General features: G+C 34.7%; 1 long non-coding RNA gene across 1 annotated transcript; it reads left to right on the top strand.

The window, feature by feature from the left end:
• The first annotated feature begins 1,584 nt into the window (after positions 1 to 1,584).
• On the top strand, positions 1,585 to 7,239 carry LOC102733869 (uncharacterized). The gene is made up of 2 exons (XR_014142660.1): positions 1,585 to 6,139; positions 6,622 to 7,239. It is a non-coding gene; the product is annotated as an uncharacterized LOC102733869 (long non-coding RNA).
• The last annotated feature ends 860 nt before the right edge of the window (positions 7,240 to 8,099 follow it).

Here is an 8,099-nt window from a genome sequence, read left to right as displayed (position 1 = left end):
ATACATGTGCATGGCTTTCTGTTTTCCCAGGAATATATCTTTTCTTTTCAAAGCCTCCTATGGATATCTAATTCTTTGGTTTCTCCTGTCAAGAATTTTGCTTAGTATATTCCTTGCTCCACTTTAGACAGCCTTGGAAAGCTTTAATCCTCAAGTGCTGCTGAGGAGAAGCTTTTTATCATTGGGTTAAGTTCAACTGAGATTGAATAGACGGGCCTATATAGTACAGTCTTTAATGCCTCTGCTTTGGGAATGAAGCTTGAAAGATCTCCAGTGTCGTTCTCCTTTCTCCAGTATGGGAGTTCAGGCTGTTATTTTTTGAGGCTGATGGGGAGCAGGAGAATAGGAATAGGGTAAGTTCAGATGCCTCAAAATTCACTGTTCTTATCAACATTCAACCATTTTTTGTTGACTTTTAGTTGCTCCTTAGGTTGCTGCAAACCTTTGGTTAATTTCCAGAGTTCTGAAAAATGTTGGTTCTATTTTTGTCATGTTTTTGGCTGCTTTTATGGAGAGGTGAACTTTCAGAGCTCCTTACTCTACCATTTTTTGTGATGTTGCTCCTCATTGTGGTTTTATTTTGCATTTCCATTATTAATATAATGAAGTTGAGTACCATTTTGTGTGTTTATGGCCACTTAGGTATTCTCTTTTGTGATATGCTTATTTAAGTATTTGGGTTGTTTGAAATTTTTCTTCTTGATTTATGGGCATTCTTTTATATATACTGATAGTGTATCCTTTGTTATATATGTTGTAGAATTTCCCACTTTAACTCTCTTAATGGTATCTTTTGTAGTCAGACTGGTCAATATTTTCTGTTATGGTTAATGCTTTTTGACCCCTATTAAAGTTACAAAGATACTTTTTTTTATATGAGCTTTATTGTTTTTTTCTTTCACATTCAAATCATTATTCCAGGAGGAATTTGTTTTTGAGATAGAGTTCAACTTTCACTTTTTATGTACATATACAGTTATATCAGTTTTTTTTTTTTTTTTTCAATGAAATGCACTGCTCTATAATACCATCTTTGTCATATATGAAGTGCCCATATATGCATGGATCCATTTCTGGGTCTTCTAGTTTTTGATTGGTCTATTTGTCTATCTTCACATCCATACTACAAATATCTCAGTTACTTTAGTTCTGTAATAAGTCATGATACCCAGTAAATCAAATCCTCCCACCTCATTCTTAAAGAATGTCTTAGAGTATTCTTTGTCCTTTATTTTTTCATATACATTTTAGAATGAGCTTGTCAAGTTCAGGAGGAAAAAAACACTTGCTAGGATTTTATATTTGGGTTGTATTTAATTTCTCTCAATAATGTAGATTGTTTTCCTCATAGAGATCTTGTACATCTTTTTTAGAGTTATTATTTTTTTTTTTTAGATTTTTATTTATTTATTTGACAGAGACACAGCGAAAGAGGGAACACAAGCAGAGGGAGTGGGAGAGGGAGAAACAGGCTTCCCACAGAGCAGGGAGCCCGATGCGGGGCTCGATCCCAGGACCCTGGGATCATGACCTGAGCCGAAGGCAGATGCTTAACGACTGAGCCACCCAGGCGCCCCTTTTTAGAGTTATTTTTAAAAGCCTTTTGTTTCTGTTTGTTGCTGGTATCTAGAATTGCAACTGATTTTTGTTCTTTGTCGTACTCAGCCACCCTGCTAATATATATATATATATATATATACTTTTGTCTTTTCTATATATGTAAGCATCATATATCTACAGATAATGGCAGTTTTATTTTTTCTTTTCCAATCTTACATTTAAAAAATTTTTTTTCTTGCTTTCACTATTTACTGGACTTCCATAATGTTGAATAGAAATGTTGATAGTGGACATTCTTGACTCAAAATGATGAAAGTATTCAGCATTTCACCACTAAGTATGATGTTTGTTGTAGATGTCCTGTAGATACCTCTTATTCACATTAAGGAAGTTCCTTTTAGTTCTTTTTTGATACTTAAAAAAAAAGATCCCTTGTGTTAAATTCTGTAAATTTTTGACATCTGCTGAAATAATATGATTTTCTCTTTTATTCTGTACATATAGTTAATTTTATACCTAAATATAATTTCTGAATTATAAAATCCAACTTGATTATGATTTATTATTATTTTTTTATATAGTCCTGGATTTTGGGGGCGAGTATTTGTTTAAGAATTTTGCACTTATGTTTTTGTGTGACATTAGCTTGTAGTAATATCTCTGTCAGATTTTGGTATTGAGGTTTAATAAAATGAGTTGGGTTGTGTTTTTTTTTTTTTTTTTAATTTACCTGTAATTGGTTTTTATAAGATTGGCTTTATTTCTTTCTTAAATGTTTGGTGGAATTCACTAGTGAAGCCTCTAATTTCTTTGTGCTTAAATTATGATTTCAGTTTCTTTAATAGTTATGAGACTGTTGGCATTTTTTATTACTTCTTTTATCAGTGTTTTTGTTGTCTCTAAATTTCCTAACATAGAATCATGAAGTTGCTGGTACTGTCCTCTATATAGTGACATGCTGAGATTGTAAGTACACTGTATAATCTGTTTTAGAAAATGTGTATCAAAAAAGAAAAAAAAATGTGTATCAAGAACCAGAATGCTTTCATCACTCCAGTTATCTTTTTAAAGTCCCATAGCATCTATACTGGTGTCTTCTCTCTTAAAAATTTCTGACATATGTTAAAAAAAAAAAAAAAAAGAAGAAGATAGCAGGAAGGGAAAAATGAAGGGGGGGAAATCGGAGGGGGAGATGAACCATGAGAGACTATGGACTCTGAGAAACAAACTGAGGGTTCTAGCGGGGAGGGGAGGGGGGGAGGGGTTAGCCTGGTGAGGGGTATTAGAGAGGGCACGTACTAAATGGAGCACTGGGTGTTATATGCAAACAATGAATCATGGAACCCTACATCAAAAACTAATGATGTAATGTATGGTGATTAACATAACATAATAAAAAAAATTATAAAAAAATCAATTCTTCTTTTTCCAAGGGCATTCCTATCAGAAACACTGTACTTGATAAAAAAATAAATGATGATTAAAAAAAAAGAAAAATTCCTGACATTGTTTATTGTGCTTTTTTCCCTTTATCACCTCACCAAAAAATTAAAGAAGCATCTTTTAATGTTTTTCATCCTATCTGTATGTTTCTTTTCTATTAACTAATTTATTCTTTATTTTTCTTACCTCTTTCTTTAATTTGTTGATTTTTTTTCTAACTTCTTGAGATAGGTGTTTAGTTCATGATTCTTAGTCTTTTCTAATATATGCATTTGAAGTGATCAGATTCTATCTCACCAGAATTTTGGCTGCATTCCACACATTTTATATGTAGCATTTTCCTTGTCATTTGGTACAATGTATTTCTAGTTTTCCGTATGATTTCTTCTTTGACTCATGAGTTATGTAGAAGTTTTTTCCAAATACATGGGAATTTTCTAGTTACATTGTTATTAATTTCTAGCTCAGTTGCTTTATGGTTTGAGGATTTCTTCTGTATGATTTCAGGTGTATGAAGTTTGTTGACCCAAATGTGATCAGTTTTGGTAAACATTTCATTTGGTTTTGTATCCTGTAGATATTAGATATAGGCCATTAGGTCAAATTATGTGGTTTTTGTTTGTTTTTCTATTAGTTACTGAGAGAATTGTGTTTAAAATATTTTTCTATATTGTGGTATCTTCCTCATCTCTGGTTTTGTCAGATTTTGCTTTATGTATTTTTAGACTATATCATTAGGTGCCTAAAAACTTAGAAGTCATATATTTCCTACAAATGAAACTTTAATGATTTTGGGGGGCCCTGGGTTCTTAAAGTGGGTTCTTAAAGTGTGCTTCACCTAATATTAGTGCATCTATTCCAGTTTTCCTTTGGTTATTGTTATATGAGGTATTGTTTTTGTCCTTCTATTTTCAGTTTTTCTTTATCCTTATGTTTTAGTTCTATTTCTTATAAATAGCTTATGTCTGTTGGTTTTTATGTTTGGTATAACAGTCATTTAATCTGAACATTTAGTCCATTTATAGTTTATGTATTCACCAGTAAAATAGGCTTTTCTAGTATTTCTGCTTATTCCATGTGCTCTATTTCTTTTTTCTCCTTAGTTAGTTTCTTTCAGATTGAGAGTTTTTTTATAATTCCATTTTCCCTCTATTAGCTATCTATCTATCTATACACACCTTTCTTTTTTTTAAGATTTTTTAATTTTTAAGTAATCTCTACACCTAACATAGGGCTCAGACTCACAACCCCAGGATCAAGAGTTGCATGCGCTACCAACTGAGCCAGCCAGGTGCCCCTTAAATTAACTATATACTTTTTTACAGTTTTTTTTAGTGATTATCCTAGAGATTATAATATGCGTTTCTGAATTGCAAAGGCTAATATTAACCGGTATATTTTATCCACCTACCAGACAGTGCAAAAACATTAGAACAGTGCTTCTCAAATTTTATCATATATAAAAGATTCACCTGGAGAATTTGTTGAACCATTAATTCCTGGGTCCCATCCCCACTGCCCGATTCAGTAGGTATATGGTCTGGTCCAAGAACCTGCATTCCTAGCAAGCTCCTTGCTGCAGTCTGCATACCACCGTTTGAGTAGTACTGACCTTAGAATTTGCTTCTGTTTATCCTCATCTCAGCCTAAATGGCTGTTACTTTGTATTTTAGATTTCTCTATATTTTAAACCCCAGAAGTTATTCTCCTACAATACAGTCATTATCTATCTATAAGATTTAGATTTGCTTACATGGTTACCCTGCATTCTTCCCTGCATTTCTGGGCTTCCATATAGGATCATTTTCCATCTGCCTAAAAAGAATATCATTTAATTTTCCTTAGTGTAAGTTTACTAGTAACAGTTTTTTTCAGTTTTTCTTGTCTGTGAGTGTCTTTATTTTACCTGCATTATTAGGTATAATTCATGCATAAAATTTACCATTTTAACCATTTTTAAGTATACAGTTCAGTGGCATTAAGTACATTCACAGTGTTGTGCAATTGTTCATCTCCAGAACTTTTTCATTATCCCAAACCGAAACTCTGTACCCATTAAACAATAATTCTCTCTTCTTTCCTCTTTCCAGCCCCTGGCAACCTGTATTCTATTTTCTATCTGTATGAATTTGCCTATTCTAGATACTTCTGGAATCATACAATATTTTTCCTTTTTGTACCTGGCTTATTTCACTTTGTATAATGTTTTCAAGTTTCATCCATGTCATAGCATCTATTAGAATTTCCTTCCTGTTAAGATGGAAGAATATTCCATTGTGTGTGTGTATGTATATGTATACAAACACACCTATATGTATACATACACACACCATATTTTGTGTATCCATTCATCTGTTGATGGACATTTGGCTTATTTCCAGCTTTTGATTATTGTGAATAATGCCTCTGAACATTGATATACAGGTATCTGTTTGAGTCCCTGCTTCAATTCCTTTGTGCATATACCCAGAAGTAGAATTTCTGGATCATATTGGTTGTTTGTGTCTTAAGACAGTGGTATGTTTTATTGTGTCAAACTCAAAAGGGTTGCTGAGAAGAAAAGCTTCAAAGCATACAGTTGGCTCAAAAACATATGAGCTTCATCCACTTGGGGTCAAGCCGCATTTGACAGGGTGGATTCAGAGCTTCCTTACGCAAACCTGTGAAGTATAAAAGCCACATCTATGCTTAGTTAACTTTCAAGAGGCAATAGTAGTTTTTCTTAGAGTTGCCCTCATGGAGGGAAGTCTAGGTGCAGTTTGTGAGCTTTAAGCTAAAGTTTTTCAAGTGCTTATCATGGGTAGATGTTTTGAGTCTTCTAAACTTTGTGGTTTTAAAAAACATTACAAATAAATATTTTAGCTTCTCTGAGGTTTTTAGTAGACCCTTTCAGTTCTAAAAATTTGTGATTGGCATGTGATATGTAATGAGCAGCTATCCTCACTAATTTGCTATGCATTCATTTAAATTTCCTCCAGAACTTTAGATTGTTGTGTTTTGTTTTCTTTTTACCAAACAGGATTTGCCCAATAACATGATCCATCAGGTGCCAATTAAATCACTCCCTCAAGAGTGGCTTTGGTGTGAAACATGGTGTGATGATGCCTCTAAGAAAAGGGCAAAAACGATAGATTTGGTAAGCTCTCTGTGATTCTTTTCTGCCTCTTAGTCCAGTGTGGTTTACAACTAGATCATTATTAACACACAGAATCTTATTTAGTCTTCTCTGTGGTTGTGCAGGTTGGGGATTGCAGCATGTCTTACATCCATAGATCTCTGCTGCTTGCAGCAGGCAGCCAAGTCCTCTAGTGTCTGATGGGGCTGTTTTCACTACTTAAAATCAGTGAAGTTACTACTTCCCTTAAGGGATTATCTCTGTGCCTTGTGATTTTACCACAGGAACTTTCTTTTCCTGCTTTCCTGTCACTCCCTACAACTTCGTAGAAGCTTTGTGTGACCCACTAGCACATTGCTTCTGCTAATCTGTCATTTGGTTCCTCAGTGTTGTTCTTTTTGTTCAGTTGGGATTTATAACCCAAGAATAAACACACCTTTGAATTCCGAATAATGTGCCCTGTCTTCAGCTTGGTTGAAATAATGCGATTTGGGTTTTCACAGTGTAATAATCCAATGACCAAAGAGCCTAAGCTGGAAGCAGCTGTTCGAATTGTCCCAGAGTGGCAGGACTACGACCAGGAGATCAAGCAGCTACAGACCCGCTTCCAGAGGGAGAAAGAGATGGGAATGCTGGACAAGGAGAAGACAACACAAGAGTCACGCTGGGAAGGTAGGTCCAACCTTTGGCCTTAGGGAAGTACTTATTCGAGTTTATGATTGGTGTTTATTGCAAAAACAATAGAATAATGAATAAAATGAATCTCAGCTCTTCTATCTTGACATCAACCAGTGTATATTTTTTTCTTTTTTAGTTGGCCTTCTAAATGGTATGTATTAATACAATTGCTGCCCTCTTTTCTTTTCTTTGCCCTTTTTTTTGATTAAAGGTGCTTTAATTGAGATTACTGTTATTTAGGCTTGTGAGTTTTGTATAGATAAGACAAGCAAGGAGTCTTCTGGTGTGTTGGTGGCCTGCTTGGGCATAAGGCTCTAGGTCCTTACCTCCATCTGACAAGCCTGATGTTATTTTGGGGATCTCTTGTCAGATTCCCTGGTTTTTTATTAAATCTCTCCAGGTACTAGTAAATGAACACATTTAGGATCAAGACAAAGTACATACTGATTTGAAAAAAGTGTTCTTTTAAAGAAGCATATTGGGGTGGAGAATGGAGTGTTTGTATTTAATTTAGGCTAAGAATAGAAGGGACTAAATCTTCATGTAAAATTTTCCCTACTCTGTGTACATCTCAAATGGTGTGCAGTTGACAAAAATCATTAGAGTACAAAAGTGACCTTTTTAAAACTATTAATACTGAGATGTGGATTTTTAACATTTATTCAGCTCAAAACTAATTCTAAAAAAGGAATTACAGAACATGGATCTTGAGTGATTCACCTATCCATCCTGAAGACTGTACCATGATGTATCACGGCCAAGAGGCTGAATATTTAGGATAAAAATAATTGAAATTCACTAGTGAAACCTGAAGGGTTTCTGTCGATACATGGGTAAAGAATGTAGACACACTGTTCAAATAAGAGGAAAACACAAATAATAAGTGGAGTTGAGGAAACAATAATTACATTAAAGGAATCTGTCATTAATATATACTCCATTGAGAAAATACACATATTGATACTGATAATGCTATTTGTTGGGGAGTTGGTGAAGAAACAGCTCTGGGTCTACCTTGCTGGAGCTTTGTACATTACAACAATCCTTGTTAAAAAGCAATAAATTGGGGTGCCTGGGTGGCTCAGTTGGCTAAGTGTCTAACTCTTTTTTTTTTTTTTTAAGATTTTATTTATTTATTTGAGAGAGAGAATGAGATAGAGAGAGCATGAGAGGGGGGAGGGTCAGAGGGAGAAGCAGACTCCCTGCTGAGCAGGGAGCCCGATGTGGGACTCGATCCCAGGACTCCAGGATCATGACCTGAGCCGAAGGCAGTCGCTTAACCAGCTGAGCCACCCAGGCGCCC

This window comes from Leptonychotes weddellii, unplaced genomic scaffold (genome assembly GCF_054177405.1).
Source record: "Leptonychotes weddellii isolate Sample4059 unplaced genomic scaffold, ASM5417740v2 HiC_scaffold_7951, whole genome shotgun sequence".
NCBI lineage: Eukaryota > Metazoa > Chordata > Mammalia > Carnivora > Phocidae > Leptonychotes > Leptonychotes weddellii.
This window is presented reverse-complemented; position numbering and strand designations above follow the sequence as displayed.